Source organism: Crocodylus siamensis, chromosome 2, assembly GCF_052110815.1.
Source record: "Crocodylus siamensis isolate JL-2025a chromosome 2, ASM5211081v1, whole genome shotgun sequence".
NCBI classification, from domain to species: Eukaryota; Metazoa; Chordata; order Crocodylia; family Crocodylidae; genus Crocodylus; species Crocodylus siamensis.
Genome location: NC_143396.1, coordinates 158,060,401 through 158,079,412, shown reverse-complemented (window position 1 = coordinate 158,079,412; position 19,012 = coordinate 158,060,401). Strand labels below are relative to the sequence as shown.

Here is a 19,012-nt window from a genome sequence, read left to right as displayed (position 1 = left end):
GGAGGGTGAAGAGGCCAGATTAGCAGAACTTCCGCCCCAAGAGACAGAAAACTGAGAATAGCCAGTCACAGTGAGTAACACCCTAGCAAGGGAGTGAAAGCCCTGGACGGAGTTTTTTTTCTTTTGGATTCACTGGGGGGTTTTTTGCATCATTAGAGGGAGTTCAACCCTCAGATAGAGTGAGTACAGAAAGCCCTCCCAAGACAATGCACAAGACTTACCTGAGACTGATATGTCTGGTAGTCCGCCGTATTTCATTCCATCAAGATGCTTGCCAAGACACTCGTGAACCTATATAAGACAGGAATGAAAAAGTCAAATCACCACTTAAGTCCTACCTGTATAAGTGGCAGCATAACATCTGGGTAGAGCTGGGACAGGGTGTAGGGAAGGTTGGAGCCCCAAAAGAAATCCCTAACCAGGTTGCCGTTGGCCAGCTATGGTAGAGATAAGCACCTCCCAATCAATAACACCACAAGTGCATCAAGATGTAGCAGGCAAGACTCAAGTCTCACCGCAGCAAAGTCCAGACAAGTGATTGTGAGACCAACAGTCCGGGCAGGAAAGGTACTGGGTCACCGGGCATATAGCTTTAACCAGGACTAAGCTCCAACACTCAGGATCACATAAATAGCATAGGACCACTTAAGCAAAAGGCAGAAAGCCCTATTGCAGTTTTCATTTCCCCTGTGCAAAACAGTAAAAACTTCTCCCCAACCCAAGGAAATAAATAGCTGATATTGTATTTAAAATTAGTTAAATGAGGAAACAAACAAAGAAAAGCTAAACTTAGCTGTGGGCTGCAAATTTGTGTTCATTTGATATCGCTTGAATTCTCCAGCTGCCCTGTTCAGAAGAGTTATGTAACTTAATATGAACATTCTAATATGGCACAGCTTATGTGCTACGTCTGTGCCAGGAACTGATTAAGTGGATCATGGAATGTACTGCACTAGAATAAAAATGAATCTACAATTTTAAGACTATTATACTTCAATAAATACTTATGAAACATCAAGTCTCTCTACAATAATATTTGGCATTTATGTGTTTTTTCCATTACCTCTAGATAATTTTACTGTCTGTGCCAATGCTGTGGGACATATTATGTCTGGCCTTTGCACAGGTATATGAGGGCAAGAAAGGAACACAATGTCTCCCAGGGTTTCCTCTGGGGCCATAGCTAATAGGAAAAATCTGGCCTTAGAGTTGGATGTATTGCTGGGGCACTTTTGATGAATTAAGTCTAACCTCACTCTTACTCCTGACCAGCATCACTTCACTTTTCCTTGCCTCAGGGGAAAGGCCAAGTAACAACCTCTTCAAAAATCTCAGATAAGAGATTTTTTTGTTTTTGTAAGTGTAATAGCTTTCAAATGTCAAGTTTTTCATCATGCTATGGTCCACAGATATGTCCTACTGGTTGTTTCTGCCTGCTTGCTACTTGAGTTCAGAACCAAACCTGTCATATCCTATCAGCAGGGCAGTGCCTCACCCCACTGGTTCCTTCCAGTTCATCTATTTCTGTACCAGCTGACAGCTCATTCATCCTTCCCCACTGAAGAGCTTATCTGAGAAAAATTCAGAACTTTTCTTCTAATTTAAGACTAAAAATTTGACTCATTCATGTGTTCCCACTTGTGCCAAGGGCTGTATCTCCCTTTGGGAATTTTGTCCCTGTAGAAGACTGGCAGCTTGAAGAGCCTAGGGGTAGTCTGCTAGCTTGCAAGGGCTACAGCCCAACTGCAGACAGTGAAACCTAATTCCAGGCTGCATAGGCAACAGGGCCACCTGCCTTAGACACTTTGCTGGCAGGAGGTTAAGTGGGCTCCTGGAGAAAGGAGAGGGAAGAGAGAGACTCCCAGAGAAAGAAATAGACAGGTGTGAGAATTAGGTTCCTAGGGAGAAGAGCCTAGGACAGGCAGATAGTTAATACGTGACAACTGGGAGCAGAGGGCTGAAAGCCAAGACAGGCAGATGGCTGGAAAACTGGAAAGCTAAGAGTCAAGAGCTGAAATCCTGAGAAAAAACCAGTGAGACAGCACAGTGATGCCCAAGAACCCTGCCTTGAGTACCTTTTATCTAGGAGTTGGCCAGAGACTATGAGCGCATCAGAGACTATATAAGGTTAAAGTAAGCCTGGTGGCCTGGGAAAAGACCATGTGTTGTTTAATTGTACACTACAAAGTGCTGATGTTGATTGACTCCTGCTGGGAGGGAGCTTGCTTGTGGGAATGCAGACAATAAACTGAGGCTATGAGCCTGTAAAAGGACACTGTGTGATGAGCTAATTGACCCCAAACCTACAAAAGTCCCCTTAGCTCTCCTGCTCTCCAACATTTAGGTAGTTGGTTCCCCTTCAAAATTTAGAGAGAGATCAAGGCCAAGAAGAGCAAGAAGCAAAAGAAAGTTTCTGTGTAGTAGTGTAGTGATGCAGCTGGGTGCCTGGAGTCCAGGGTCAGTAGGAAATTCAGTTGCTGTCATGCCACCAGCATGAACACAATTGCACAGTTGCCAGCAGTAGCTGTTTTGTTCACTTCCAAATTGGCGCCCAAGGCAGTTGTGTTGGTTGCACTGCCCTTGTTAGTCCACTGGGTCTTTGTCCCCTACTCCATGCCCTCCACAAGTCTCAGAAACTCTTACCTTTGTCTTGCCAGTATTCTTCTGTGATTTTGCGCTCCATGGAGGTGAGCAAGAAAGTATTGTTGAGGTGCACCACTGCTGTGTCCAGAACTGTTGTGTTTTTGGGCAGCATAGCAAAGTCACTTTGACCTCCTTCTCCTCCCCAAAATAGGACAGGAATCAGGAATGAAACAAAAGGCCTAATCCCAATGGAGATAATATTGAAAAACAGAAGGAAAATGTTTCCTGAGTCCCAGAACCCACACTAGTATTCACACCTCTGGTTCTGAAACTCAAGTACCTCCCCACTTCTACTTGCCTTCAAGCTGCAGTTTTAATTAGTGTAATGAATTTTTAATTAGCTGCTTACCTATCAAGACTTCTCTTCCAGCTACTCCTCTTTGTAAAGATGTTTTCTGCAGTTGTATCATCTTTGAGAAATCCGACATAAAACCCCTTGTTCATCCATGCACTTTAGAGTTGCTTTTGGCTTATAAGTTCTGTCAAGAGACTCACTGTTCATGAATTGTTGGCATTGCTCTGTCTTTCTGTGTATTGACTGAACTTTAATTTATAAAATAATCTTTTTAATTTGTAAGTTACTCTTGCTTTTTTAATGCAATCCCTCTAAATTTCTTTTGAGAGCTCTGTGTGGGATCTGTATGCATGAAAAAATTGCTAAGGCTATGTATCTGCTGTTTAGATCTACATCCCGCCATTAACTCCAACTTCTAGCTATAAAAGCAATGTATTTACTGGCCTTTCCCTTTAATAAAGATTGTAGGTGTAGGGCCAATGAGCCAAAAATAGTGTGAAAAACACTGTGTTATTCAAGTTTGACAAAGCTAAGTTATTGTTGCTACAGGAATGTGTTGCTACAGCATGCCCACCTAGGACAAAGAGAAGTCACATCTGATGATATAAACTGTTTATGACATTGCAGCTACTGTAATTTATATCAGCTGAAGATTTAACCTGATATCATCCCATCCAAAGTTGAAAAGAGTAAACTAAAAGATCCAATCATTACCATTAAAACACTGGTCTAACATTCCTTCCAAATGAAAAGATTTATATCAGTTTATCTGCATACACAGTTTGTTAGATCCAAACTGTTCACAGATGAGTAGGCCTCAGTACATGAAACTTCTTCAGATAGATAGACAAAAGTTCATATACTGTTTGGAAAATTTTCTGAATTCCCAAAACCTAGAAAACTGGATTGGAATCTTGTGTATTTTCAACATTTGCTACTCATAACCAGGGTAAATGTGTAAAAAGTCCAATCACCACATGAGTATTTTAAGCAAAGGTTATGCTTGGGAAGAAACTAATGGTATTTGCACCTGCCTGGCCTTGTGTAGGCACTCTCTTGCTGCCTTGGAGTGTGCACTCGGTGCCGGCTACAGGGTGTTCCTGGGGCCTAGACATTGAGTTGCATTTACCCCGAGGGAGGCCCCGATACTCACCTGCCACAACTTGATCTTCCTATTCAGCAGTGGGGCTCCTTCTCGCGACTCTTATGGACCAGGCACTTCCCTTAGCAGGGCTCAACCTTTTGGGGCTCCACTTCTTGGAGCTCTGCCTCCCCTAAACCGCAGTCATGCGCCAGCCCTCAGGACAGCCAGATGATGGATCGATGGCCTGCCCTCTGATGTTGTTGCCTGCCCTCTCTTCTCCCTGCTCATCTCCCAGCATCCCTCCACATGGGATAACCACAGAACATGGAGCCATCCTGGTCAACATGTCAAGCCTTCCTTCAGAGTATAGCTATCCATTGCACTGTCCCGGCTCCCTCTGATCCAGAAGGTTGCTCATGACCCTTCTCCCTGGTTTGGGGCTCTACAAAAACTCAATACAATTTAAGGGAGAAAAAGGAATATTTGGGGCGTGGGGCCTCAGCCTGCCCCACTCACAGGTCCAGCATCTGTGGCTCCTCAGTCCCTCCTTGGCCTGGCCACCCTGCCAAACTGGCGTGATGCCTCCTTCAATTAATCTTGGACCCCTTCATCAGGTCCCAGTCCAGTTCCTTCCCAAGCTGTCGACACAGCCTGCATGCAGCCCAGGGAGCAGCCTTGCTTTTTGGCTCCAATGTTGCTGCTCTCACCTCCATTTCCCTGCCGCCAGCTTTTAAATCAGCTGGGCAGAGATTTTTGATGACATCATCTGCCAGCGCCATTCCCAGCTGGCAATAAAAGTGGCTGACAAACTGCATGGGTAGGTCATCTCAGCATCACTCCACTTTTCCTAAAAAAAGGTAAGCATGCCCTGCCTTGAGAGCTTTTCTCTTTCTTCTCCAGGCGGGTCAACCCTGCCTCAGGTCCTGCCGCAGGAGGGTGCTCCGGGGCCTCTGCTTGTGTCCCACTGGGACAGTATTCTTCAAAGTTCTAGCACTCTATTTAAATTTTACTTATGACAGATTGTGCAAATGTTAATGTAAGATTTGGAACACTCTGCTTAGCTTTACTTCTTTCTTGGGACTCAGATACCCCTCTCAGATCTTGTTAACCACTTTGGGGTTGGCTCTTTCTTGACTGCTAGGGTTGGGAAATAAGCAATGGTTCTGCATAACCTGTCTGTGATGCTAGAAGATATTACTCATATTTTCCATATATCATATTTGGCTGGTGATCAAGTCCTACTGGAAACCCCTGTGTGTGGCTGGAGAGCTACAATAGGAAGGAGTAGGGATTTTGTGACACATAAGCCCAGTATCTAAGACCAAGGAGGCAGTCTGGCCCTGCATGCTGCAGAAAGGAGCTCCTGCGGGAGATGACTGTAGCAGACAGACTAGCAGTCATCTGTGCTGTTTCCCAAAGCTTCAAGGAGGGAGCCATAGGAAACTTACGGTCTGTAGTGATGTAATGACCTAGGTAGGTTTTAAGTTGTAAAGCAGTTGAGTATATTTGTGTTGTGATTTAAACTTGAGGCTGGAAGACTGGGTTGTGGCTATGAGGGTGTGGTGGTCACAGAGGGGTGCCTGGTGGGGCACTCGATGACAGGCAGCCTAGCCTGGGTTCAGGGACCCAAAGGGTTAAAGGGTGAGGCAAGTTAAGCCATGGCCATGGCCAGGAGAGCCAAGGCCACAGGGCGCAAAAGCAGCCTTGCCTGGAGCCAGGGACCCAGAGGGCTGAGGGCTGCTCTCAAGCACAAGAGTGCAGGAGAGGGCCAGGGGCCTAGAGCACACAAGTCCAAGACAGAGCTGGGGCCTAGGAGCCAAGGTCCAGGGCAGTGGACCTGGGCTGAGAGGTGTAGCCAGAATAAAGCCAAGGCCAGGAAGGCTGAGGCTTGGACAGCAGTTCAAGGCACAAAGGCCAAAACCTGCGTTGGGGCCAGGGGTTTCACTTCACATGAACATGGAGTAAGATCTGTAAGGCACGGGTGTGGTGGCTACAGGGGAGGATGGATGCCATGAATATAGCCCATAAAGCAATAGGTGCCCTGAATAGGGCCAGGAGGGCCACAGCTCAGTGCTAGAAGGGCAAGACTAAGATCTGCTGGGTATGGGAGGTACCAGCTGGCTAATGTGAACTAGGCCTCACTCTGGGACCCTGGGGCATCTTCCCTTAACACCATAATAACTCCATCAAGATGTGGCAAGTGAGAAGAAGGGAGGGTATTGCAAGGAGCCAGAGCAGGGGGGCAGGAGTTGCCTGGCCACTGGGGGCATCATGGCTGCCCTTTATGCCTGCTCCTCTTCCAAAGCATTCATTGTTGTCATAGCTACATCAGAGTTAGGCAGTTCTCATAAAGGCAAAACTGAAATATGACTTACGTTAGGAGGTACTTAAACTTATATAAGGAGCATTTATATTGGCTCAGTTTTCCATAGACATTTATGAAATTTCTTCTTGATACTGCAATTGCTTAGAGCCCCCAGCTGCCTCTGTCTATGATAAAGATAAGACAATGAAGATAAACGACTGATGCCCAGCCTGATTCAATCACAGGAAGTTATGGGAATGGAACCTTTTCTACCAGTTTGAAACAAACCCAAGGGCAGAAAAATGTTTTCTGTATTCTAAGGTTTCTTTATGAACAAATGATTACAGTATTTCTATCTCAAAAGATGAATTATCACAAAGGATAAATTCATATAGGGCCATTTTAATTTTAAAACAAATGAAATCAAAATGGAGAATGCTTGAAGATAATCTTTCTTCAAGTTTTTCAGTTTTTTTAATGGTCAGTCAGAGATGTGTCTTTTTCAACTTGTAGTTGATGGAAGCATAAATGCTTATTAAGACTTAGTTTCCCATGAACAAAGGACTTTTATATAAATTCCTTACCATGAACAAAGGGCTTTTATATACATTCTTTTGTTCATGGGAATGTATGTCTTAATAATAGGCATTTATGCTTCCATATGTTATATATTGTATATGGTAAAAGCCAGCAGTAAGCAGTATGATTTGTTGAATGCTGATGCACTCCATGCACTGTTCTTGCTTTTATTTATTTTTTCCCCTTTAAATTTGTTTAGGTACAGTCTAGAATAAATACTTGTCTTGAACCATACTAACAAGAGCTTAGAACTGGACTAAATCCTAAATCTTTAATGGAACTAGCTCATGCAATCAGTCAGAGTCTTATTAGAGTAGTTAGTGATGTTGTAGCTATGATAGTCCAAGAACTACATGGGAGGCAAGGAATTTTTAGGGTGGTACATTTTTTATTGGGATAAAGTTAGAGAAGCTTTCAAATGCAACACAGTTGTCTTTCCTCAGGTGACCTGATGAAAGACAACTGTAGTCTCAGTAATTGGATTCACAAATTAAGCGTACGTTTATACAATTCTCTTTTTTGGACAGCTAAGTACTGATTTCATTTTGCATACTGTTTTCTGAGTTAGTGTCCATATCATGCATCAGTGGAGCATGAGCTTCCTTGGATAGTTATTAGCATCAGTAAATTGGGGTAATGAAAATATTTATTTTGCTTGTACACTCTATTTTCAAGCCATCCAGAGAGATGCTAAAATACCTGAAGTAAATAATCTGCTTGGAAAGATACCCTTTTGCTTCAAGAGGCTTTAGTTCAAGCCAACATGGATAAAAATTATGCTTAAAAAATCTTATTTAAAAACAGAATTAAGTTTTCCTTTTAGAAGTAAACCAGCTTAAAATGAAATTTGAATTTAATACAGCATAGGCTAAGGTATAAATTTAGTATAATATATTTAAAAAGTATGTTGACTCAAGGAGCCGCTACTAAAAATTCTGGAATTAAAGAATGATTTTTATTCTATATAATATTGAGGGGGGAAATAGCTAATTTCTGAGGCCAAGCATTCATGTATTGGGGGCTAGACCCTACAAGGGGTGCAGGATCTATCTTATTGGCTGCAAAGGCTAAACAAAGTCATTGCAGTTATTGGCATCTAACGCAGCAAATGTAGCAAAGATGAAAAAAAATTTAGAAAAAGATAATGAAGCAAATCTGAAAGATACCACATATGGATGCAGTGCTTATTTGATGCATCCTTTAGGCAAAGATTTAAGTACTCTAGGGATAAAGGAAAATGTTGAAATTGCAAAATACTTCTGTAACAACCAGTTTGCTTCGGCTTCACTGAAGAGAGCTGGGGGATCTATGCTAATTCCCTCCCACCCCTTCACCCCAAGACCTAATATGGAATTCAGTGGTTACCTGCTCTGCGCTATGTATTAAGAACTGGTTACTCTGACCATCTGCAAAGAAAATAATGACAACATTGATGGAAGTATCACCGCTAGAGTATCTACATAAGACTAAAGAGAAATGTAGAAGATGCACTGAGTACACTAAAACCATAGTCTTCGACAAACTGCAGAAAGATTGCTGCTATATTGCAGATGCTGTTGAAATTTGGAAAGAACTTCAAGAAATATTAAACCAAGTAATACCCAACAGCAAAGTTAAATTGCAGGCAGTAAAGAAGCACCTGCAATTTAAGTAAAGAAGCACTTGCTCCACCTTATTTTCTTGCCAATGAAGTACCAGGGTAGATGCCTAACTGCTGAAGAGGAAAATGATGCTATGACATGGGCATTTACTAATCACGCCATCAGTCATGCCAGCAATAATAAATTTCAGGGGTAGAGGTGAACCATTCAAGCAGTATGTTTGCTGAGGATGTTTTAAAGAATCACACCATTGAACTGGTAAAGTGACTAGCAATGCACCTGGAACCAGAACTTGTTGAAGTGCTAAATCAGCTTTTACCAGCAATAGCCTCTTCTGCAAGTGTAGAAAGAATATTTTCTTCATTTGGACTAGTTCATTCAAAGCTGAGAAATTGACTGTAAGTTGAAAAAGGAAAGCTTTTTAATGCTTCCCCCTGCCTCCCCTTTCAGCCTATGCATAAAAAGGAGAAAGAATAAGATTTGTGAGTTCCAAAAACATAAAAATAAAGGGGGGGGTGGGAATTTTTAAAACAGACAAGGTGAAATAATGACTCTCATTTTAAAGAGAATTAGACAAGTACAATCTTAAGCACAAATGACTTTCATCTAGGCATTTTAGAAAATGTTCCCAAAAAGACCTGATATAATTGGTTTAATTCACTAACACAGCTCATACAGTATAACCTCATAAATCCAGATACCAAAAATCCAGAATTCTCGAAAATCCAGCATTTTTTAAAAATACACTGCATCAGGGAGGAGCGGCAAGTGGTCCCAGAGCAGCAGAAGGGGAAGCTTGCACGTGGCAGCTACCGCCTCCATGCAGCACCCCGTGCCATCGTTTTGCTTGCAGCTGCTGCTCTGGGACTGGCTGCTGCTACCCCCGCTCTGCGACCAGCTGCCACTCCAGTTTCAAAAGTTAAGAATTTTCAAATTTCCAGCATGTCATCAGTCCTGAGCATGCCAGATTTATGAGGTTATACTGTACTTCTAATACTATAACCGGTAATACTAATATTTAATAAATTAGTTGTAAATGTGCACCATATTTACTGATTTTAATCAGTTGCAGAAAAATCTTTTCATGTTCTCTTTGTCTTTGAGCTATTAGATTGAGGTTTCTTGCTGGTGCTCCTGGGAATGACTTTTTCCAGTAGGAACTTTGTTTTCCACATTTGTTATATTTTGCTTCAAAGAGCAATTTAAGCAGATCTTGAAAATAAAATATTTCTCTTTTGCCTTCAGATTTTCATAGGGTCCCTATAAGTGCTTGGGGTTTTTTTCTCTTCTGGTCTGTTCTATAAGACGCATAGGTGACTTTTTTTCTCCAAGTTTAAGAGTCTCCTTTTACCAAGAGAGCTATAATTCCTTCTTTCTTCATTCTTTTTCTGGAGTATTTTTTAACTAAATGGCCTATGTAGAATTTAGCCTATGTAGAATTTTGCTTCAAGGTGTCAGTCTCATAGTTTATCCCTTTGTACTATTGCTATGAAATCATCTTTTAAATTCACTTTTATTCTAGCACTTGATCACAAGGAAGTAGGGCTGGAAAGAATCTCATATGGTCATCTAGTCTAGCCATCTGCTCAAGGCAGGATCATCCCTGACTAAACCATCCCAGGCAAGTGTCTGTCTAAACTGCACTTGAATGTTTCCAAAGATGAAGATCCCACAACTTCTCTAGGTAGCCTATTCTAATGCTTAACCAACTTCATAGTTAGACATTTTTTATTAAATCTCCAGTTTAATCTGCAATGTAAGGCCATTGCTCCTTCTTCTGTCCCATACAACCACAGAGAAAAGTCAATCTTGATCCTCTTTATAATTGTCCTTCAGGTATTTGAAGACTTATCAAATCTCCCCTCAGTTTTCTCTCTCCAGAGTAATAATCCTAGTTCTTCCACCAGCCTTTCCTATTGTCATGTTTCCCAGGTCTTTCTCCATTTTTGTCATTCTCTGCTAGACTCTTTCCAATCTGTCCACATCCTTTGAAGCCTGGAGACTAAAAGTGGACACAGTACTCTAAATGAGGCTCACTCATGTCAAATAAAGTGGAAAAATCGCTTCCCATGATTTTTACGACACACACCTGTTAATATAATCTAGAATATTTCCTTTTATTTTTACAAGAGCACACTCTTAGTTCACTGTTCTCTCATGTCCTTCTCTGCAGTACCACAACCTAGACAATTATTGCCCAGTCTTGATTTTTGCCCACAGTTATGGTATTCCATCCCAAGTCCAGGACTTTGCACTTGCCCTCATCAAATCTCATTTGACTTATTTTTTTTACCATTTCTCCAGTTTATCCAGGAGATTCTACCCTACCCTCCACAGTGTGTGCAACTCCACCCAACATAGTTTCATCCACAAAATTCTTAATCATGTACTCAATCTCATCGCCTAAATCATTAATGAAGATGTTGAACAATACTAGACCCAGGACAGACCCCTAGGGAACCCCACTTTTCCCATCTAGACATTGAACCATTGATGATTACTCACTGAGCATAATGGTCCCACCAGTTTTGTATCCACCTTAAAGGACTTTCATTTAGTCTGTATTTCTTTAGCTTGTTAATGAGAAGGTTGCAAGAAACTGTCAAAAGCCCTGCTAAATTCAGTATATATCACATCTGTTGGCACTGGATTAATGACCTGGATACCTTGTTCCAGATGGACCCAAACCCTCAGACTGACCATGACTACTCCATTTGATAATAGACTAATTTTATTGATACACAGTGATAGCAAATAAGAATCATGCAAACAATTCTATATCAGTCCTAAGACTGTCACAGAGGGCCCAGACAGCCAGTACGCAAGCTTCACCCTGAGGTTCTTTTTAGAATGTCAGTTGTCAGCAACCCAAAGATCAATGGGCAAGGCTCACCTGCCCCCCAGTGGGGCAAGTGAGATGGACTGGTGATGTGCCCTCTGTCCATGGTGGCCTCGAGTACCCTCACCCTGGGATCCTTTGCTGTTCTGAAATCCCTCCTTTTGTATCCTTTTTCTCCTCTGATGACTCTTCATTCCTGGGCATCGTTGATTGGTTTCCCTGTGAGCGCCATGCTGTCCACATTCTGTCCTGTCAGCATATTTCTTTGTTCCCCAAACCCATCACATGCACACATCTTAATTTGGTTATTTACTGGGCCTTCTAATTTGGTCCATCTACTAAAGCCAGCCATTCCCAAGGGCTCTGCAGTTGGGCACTGTGACCTGGCACCAATGCTGCAGAGTTCTTTATCTCTGTTCATGTTATGGAACAGTGTGGTACATGTCATCAACTTTGCAGCCTGTGTATCTGCTGACTTCAGACACAGTGGGCCTTGAAGGAAACTTTGTCACAAACAGGCTTTTAGAAACCAATTAAACATTGTCATTCCCCTGGACCATTGTCCTAATGCATATCTACCTTACCTACAAACCAATTCCCAAAAGCAAACCTCTAAATATCATTTTATAGCCATCAACATCCACTGCTATGCCCCATGCACAGAGCCTGTTACCTTATCATAGAAGGAAGTTAGGTTGGTCAGGCATGACTTGCTCTTGGTGGACCTGAGAGCCCTGGGGCTCTCACCAGTGAGTCTCAAAGAGGAAATCCATCTCACTCAGGGCTTTAGAATGGGCAATGCTACCACGATGACCCAAACGTCTCCTCCAGTTGCAACCCTTGCCGTGGACTTCAACCCCTTTGTGGTCCTCTTGAGAAGGGGAAAAGAAGCAGGGTCCTCCAAAAGTCAAACAAACCTTAAAGGGAACCCTATACAGATGCTCCTTTCTCCTGCCCTGCCACCAACTGTGCCTATCCCTCCCATATCCCCAGGGGCTGCATCACTCCCTCCACTGGTGTCAGGGGACATAGCAGACCAGGTGGTTCCGGTGGTGTATCACCAGGCCTCTGCCCCAACTGGGAGAGTCCGTTGCAGGACTCAAGAACTAAGATGAGGATCATCAGGAATCTGTGGGATTCAGTGAAGCCTTGACATTTCTTAGTTCCATCTATACCCAGGGAAGAGCTGCTCTGGGTTCTGGAGAGCACGATACACTCTGAAAACAAGGTGCAGCTTGCTTGGGACCACTAAGGGGATTACCACTGTAACCCTTACTGGTACCCTAAGCCAGGTGATATGCCAGATTCTGGATCCTTAGGGTGTCAGTCGCCCTGGGAACCCCCTCAGGTAGGTCTGCTGACTGAGATGTCCCTTGGAGTGGTGTGTCCCTCAATCTCACTGCCCAAGTATTTACTTTTAAGTCCAATAAAAAATGGGTTTCTTTATTTTACACAACTATATACAGAAAAGAAATTATTAATCAAGAGAAGATATCTATATCTATGGATATAGCTATATAGATATGTATGTATATAATATTAATGTTAATAATAAAAACAACAATTTGAATACAATTGACAACTGCAGCAGTAGATGAATAATTCCACCACACTGGGTGGTCCCACTTGCATCAAACAACCTCAATGATTACATTTAACTGGTTATAACACTTTAAAACAGTTTTCCCCCATAACCCAGGTTGATTTCCCTCTGGTCATACTCTCTTTTCCATAATACAGCTCTTAACTATGATCCTCTACTAGGTGGCAGAGGCAAGGCTTCTGCTGCTCCAGGGAAGGTGGACTCTTTGCCCTTTCTTGGTAACTTAACAAAAAACCACAAGTCTCCAATCAGCCACTGCGGGTAATAGGCTTCTTTAGTTTCCTTCTGAAAAGTGCACCTCCGGCAAACACTAGGGCTTAAGTGTCCCCTCACATACCCATGCAGATTAAGGAGTCTCACAGCCTGCTCCCTCTCTAGGCTGTCTCTCTCCTAGCACTTCCACATGCAGATAGGGAATTCCCTCTGCAGGTCTCTGTCCCTGCAGTACAAGCCTTTCCAGCCCAAACAGAGGACTTCCATCTTCAGGTCCCTGACCAGGCAGCTTCTCCTAGCTCCCAGCTAGTTTACCAACTCCTCCCCACTCTTTCCCTGGGTACCTGTGTCCCTGATTGCAGAGCTCCAACCCTGGGTGGGGAATCAGCTTCTCCTGGGATGACTCAGGCTCTCCTCTGTCCTGAAGTCTACTCCCCAGAAAGCCTGAGCTCTGTTCCCTCTGTCTGGGAGGAAGGAGGCGCTGAGTCTCTGTTCCCTCTCTCCAGGATGATGTACCTCTTCTGTAGTTTCTCTTTCCAGCTGCTTTTCCTTCCCTAAGCTTTTTATGGCTCCATAGTAGCCAATCAGAGTCCAGGGTTTATCTGGGGGGCTCTGGCCACAGTTCAAATGCAGCAGTAAAAAGCATGCATTTTGCACAATACACCCTCTGTTTGGAAAGCTGTGCCCCTTAGTGCACACTCTGCAAGCTTTTTGCCACCCTTCTCTGCAAAGTCCTTAGGCACAGATCATCTACTCAGTTTGCAGCCAACCAAAACTCTGCAGCTGTTACACCGTCAAAACCTCAATGCTATGAGGCCTCTTGTGTGGGAGGGCAAGAAACTCAAGATGTGCAATTCCAAAAGCTATCAGCGGGCCCACAGCTTCCATGGCACTCTCTGTCTATGGGAGGGTGACATGGGTTGGTATTCAGTTCCAAAACTGGCATTGCTCCTTACCAAGTTCCTGCTAAGTCTCCTACCTCTCCCTGCCCCTCATTGTGACCCTCAATGTCTGTGGCTGCAGCACTGGGACCAACTCAAACCCAATGTGTTTGAGTGGCTGTAGGCACTGGTCAGGGCCTTCCAGTGTCTCTCCCTCTGAGGGGGGATGTGGGTCATCAACCACATCATCTAACTAGCTCATGCTGTCCATGCTCTGACACCATTTCAATGCCATGCCTGTGTTCCTGGATGTCCCAGCCAATCTCCTGGGACAGGCACTGGGTTGCTTCTGGCCAGGATGGCTGTGGGTCTCTGCAAGTATCCTGTTCCTCCCCTTGCATGGAGGAGGGGGAAAGGACCTGCAGTGATTCCTTTACAGTTCCAGTAACCAGATGGCATGGTGCACAATCAGACATGCCTTCCTCTGTTACTTCCAAGGATTCTGAAATGTTCAGCAGCTCTTTTACTTGAGAGGCCTCCCCATATAAGGCCTCCATGAGCTGCTAAATTTCTATCAGGATTTCCTCAGGGCCTTGAGGTTGGTCTCTTCCAGATCACCAGATGCAGTCACTCAGAGCACAGACGAGCACCTCTTAGTTAAACCCCTGATGAAAAACTCATGGGTAGTGGTACCAGTGTGGTGCCCTGGGTACAGCAGATAGCCAATATCTCTCATATTAGTGACCTCCTGGACTTTTCCAGGTAGGGGTGGGCAGATCCCTCTGTACTCACCTGGTATATGGAGCTGTACATACTGCATGCATCCTGCTACTTATTCCAGGAGGTCAGGGCCACCCTACTACCCACTTCCCTTGCCTATGCAAGAGTCCCTGCACAAAGGCAGTCAGTCCCCATCCACCCATATTCCCCAGTCCTCAACAGGTCCCCATGACACTCCCTACCACACTACCTCAGGAGGCTGGGGGATATAAAACCATTCTGCTTCTGGACAGCCCATTGCCACCAGTTCCAGTTCTACACATTCATGCTCCACACCAGCCACCATTCTGTCCTTGCATCCATCCCAGACACCAAGTGGCAGAACTGTAAGTACCAGGTCATAGGCAGCCTGTCTTAGTGGGTAGGCCACCAGGGGAAGGCTGGAGCCAGAGGCTGAGTGTAAATTTTAAAAGCAGAGTCCAAATTACAGGCTGAGTCAGGGTTCTAGAATCAGACACCAAATTACCAAATCCAAGAAGGGAAATCCAAGACAGAGTATAAATCACAGGCCAAGTCAGGGTGCTGGAATCTTGAGACTGAGTTTCCAAAGCCCAGGGGAATTTCCAAACACCAAGGGTCCAGAAGGAAAGTCAAGCAGGATCAGAAGTCAGGAAACCAAGGGCATAAGATCCAGGAAAACTTATCATAGCGGACCTTCAGAAAAAAAAGTGTTGGCTGGCCTTCAGTCTGCTCCCACAGCTGGGGTTAAATGGTGAGGCTCCTCTCCCCAGCAGCCAAACAGGAAGCCCTAACAGTGGATAGCTGGTTTATCAGCTAATGTGAGGCTCAATTAGAGCCTCAGACAGGTTCACCAACTAGGTAATCAGTGTTGGCTGGGCTGCCTTTTAGGGCCCCTGACAGGGACACCTTTGGTAAGGGAAGGGGTCCCCAGTGGACCAGCCTATATTCTACCCTAAACCCACAAACCACAGGACATCTAGATTGGCAGCACCTACACAGAGCTGTCTGCACAGGCATACATCTGGCATACTTCACTGACTCCCACAACACCAGCTCTGAGACCTGGTTGCTGGTGTCACTTATCTCATGTTATGGGACAGTATGCTATGTACTTCCTTAGTTCCCAGGCTGTTTTCTAGACTGCATGTCTTTGTTGTGTCTGCCTTGAAGGCTGTGATCTTGTGTTATAGCATGCCCCCCTCAATTCTCAGGCTGTGTCCATCCCTTGGTCTTGTTGTGCTAGACAGCCCATCTGCTTTCAGGGCCATGACAACCTGTGTGTGTGTGTGTGTGTGTGTGTGTGTATGTCTCCCAAGCTCTTTAGAAATCCATTTAACCCCTTCTGCCCGTCTTGACCCCTTATAATGCATATACCTATATCTATAAGCCAATTCTCAAAAAACAGATCTTTAAATACCATTTCTAAGCCAACATATATAACTGTCCCTACTGTTTTCATTCTTTGTCCCCAGTATTCTGTTATACATTCAGTGATATCCCTCTAACAGCAGAGGAGGGCTTATAGTTTTCCTGGTGGGCCTTGGCCCACTGAGTCCATAGGTAACTGTGCTCTCACCTAAGCACAGAGGCTTGTGTGTTATCCTTTGGGCTTTCCTTCACAGGTTGCCTTGCTCCAGCCATGGATTTGTCACTGTCTGTGATCTCACCTGCCTTGACTTGATGTAATATGCTAACTAAGGACAGTCTTACTGGTGAAATGGGCTCCTGGGTACTTGGCCCTTGTCAGGACAGAGGGGTCTGCACAGCCCCCATCCACTTCTAGTCTAGCTGTGCCAAGCAGCTCTGGGCCCACTATTCAGGGCTATGGGCTTCAGGTACAGCATAGTTTGTCATAGGATCATAGTTACCAAGCAGGACCATGTTTCCACTTATCCATCTCAGCAGGCACTTTCCTGTTCTGCCCAGAGCCAATCCTTTGCCCCAGACATGGCCTATGCCAGCATCTCCTAGCTACTCTTAGTGCCTCTTTCTTAGTGTCTGTGCATTTTCAGTCCCTCTTTTATTCAATGCAGCCCGCTTCCCAGAGTCAAAGCTCGGCTGCAGTCATGAGCGGTAGTCTAATTCCAGACACGCATGCTTTGCCGGAGTTCACTTCACCCAAGGCAATTACATCAGAATTTCAATCAAAAGGAAACAAAAGCACACATTTAAGTCTGGGAATTTAGCTGGTTCCTCTGTATGACATTTTCCATCATTCTTACTGGGCTGCTACTTCCAATTCACAGGTGGCCTCTAGCCACCCGACTTGGCCTCAGGATCTCCCTTCCTTTGGTCTCCTTCTGCCTCTCCTCTCCTCTCCTCTCCTCTCCTCCCAGGTCCAGCTGGATTGAGTCTCACATATTGTGGCAGCAGGTCATCTGACCTCCCTTCTGCCCTGAGTAATCAGCCCTGTCTGTGCCTGCATCCAGCAATTATCTGGATTCTGCTACCTCAGCTTGGGTCCTCACTGCAGCAATACCTGGAAGCCCATTAACTTTGACCACATGATAAAGGTAAGTGGGTGAACATGCTTGTGTGTCTGCATGGAGCAATAAGAAGTGAGCACAGAGTGAGGCAAGAGACAGAGAGGTGCTGACCTGGGAACAAACAGGGGAGATTGTGTCTACACTGCAGTGAGAGAGGGAAGGAAAGGAAAGTGGAAAGAGAAGGGAGTGAAGAGAGGAGAAAGTAATAGCAAAAGAAAGCTGAGTGCCTTCGTATCCCTAGTAACAGGATAGGGGCCCCATTACAGTAATAAATAGACCGGTCTCTGACAATGACAGGTGCTGCATCAGGTATATTTGATGCTTTAGAAGGAAAGGATATGAATCAGGTATATCCGGAGTGCTCTGTTTCCTGTCATACCCTCCCTGGAATATACCATCATTGGTTTAGAGAGGCATCACTGGTTTAGAAATGAAAAAAGGAAAGATTCTTGCTCTGAAAGTAAAATTCATCCTCATAAATAAGACCAGAATCAGGATAATGCAATGAGTAAGCCTTATTTGGGGAATTTAACTGAGATTTAAGTAGGGCTTAAGTTGCACATAAGTGTTTTGTTAGCTTTTTCCACAAGAGCAAGCTTTACCCTTAATCTTTTTTATATGTTTTCCATTTTCTATGGAGAGAAAAGATCATCTTCCCATACCAGCTGAGTCATCAGAGGATCTCCAGTTGTTATGTTATCTTGTTGCAATTCATGGATTTAATTTCCCTCATTTATCCTTTGTTGGATAGAAAACTGTTATAGGAATTGCTATATCCTTGCATGCTACACTTTGCCTGCAAAGTGTCTATGTTGCAAACCCCCCAGGTTTTTTCTTCTTTTTTTTTAACTTCCAATGTAAAAATACATTCCCTCCCCTTCCCCAACCATTTCTGACTTTCTCTCTGCCCTCTCTATCCCTTATAAGTAATAAGTAGTCATAGGTAAGTTAAGTTCTTGTATGCTATAATTGTAATAAGTCCCTTATATATTGTAAATAGTGTTCTTTTATGTTTGTATTGATTTTTACTGTTTTATATTGAATTTATATGATATAGGCCTGTGTCTGTAAAGTAATGTCAAGTTTTCATTTTGTATGTCAAGCCTCTATCTTGTGTTCCCTGCCTGGGCATAATCTATTGTATAGTATGTTGTAACTGTGACTCGTGACTAACTAGTCTTATGTAAACTGGTTCCTGAATGAATGAGAATGAATGAGGGTGCTTGAGACATAATGGTAGCAGGCCTCTACTGGATGATCAACTCAACGACCAGACCATCAACTCAACGACTGGACCATTGCCTTGCATTGACTCACCCAGGAACCACAGACCTCACCCAGGAACAGACACAAAACCCAACATTTGAAAGATAAAGAAACTGCAGAAACCCAGCATTTGGAAGACAAAGACCCTACAGAAACCAGCAACCCATTCTGTCCCACCAGGCAATGAGGACACCTGGATCTGCATGTATGCACCTGAGCAGGACTGTCCTTGCCTAGACATGTCCTTCCCATAGGAAACATAGATAGCCCACCCCTATAAAAGGGGTGGTAGAGTGTGATCTCTTTGGGACGCCCTCTTCATCTGGACCAGCACTAGGCCACATCATCTATCCACCCAGAAGCCGTGTTGGTGACCCCTTCTGGACAACACCTTGCTGGAGAAAGACCCCAACTGGCTATCGAGGATCAACTCCCAGCCCAGGATAGGTAGCTATCCCTAACTTCCTTCTCCAAGC

The 19,012-nt window shown here is 44.1% G+C and overlaps 1 long non-coding RNA gene across 2 annotated transcripts in view; it reads right to left on the bottom strand.

Moving 5' to 3' along the window:
• Nucleotides 1-13,659, bottom strand: part of LOC149870960 (uncharacterized) — a 41,530-nt gene extending 27,871 nt beyond the window's left edge. Inside the window, exons 1-2 of one of the 2 annotated variants that reach the window (XR_016440163.1) lie at nt 2,644-13,659; nt 222-291 (exon numbers count right to left, since the gene is read on the bottom strand). This is a non-coding gene — a long non-coding RNA (uncharacterized LOC149870960). Of the gene's footprint in view, nt 1-221 lie in introns of both variants that reach the window. The other variant, XR_016440162.1, reaches the window with a different exon arrangement.
• Nucleotides 13,660-19,012: the final 5,353 nt, after the last annotated feature.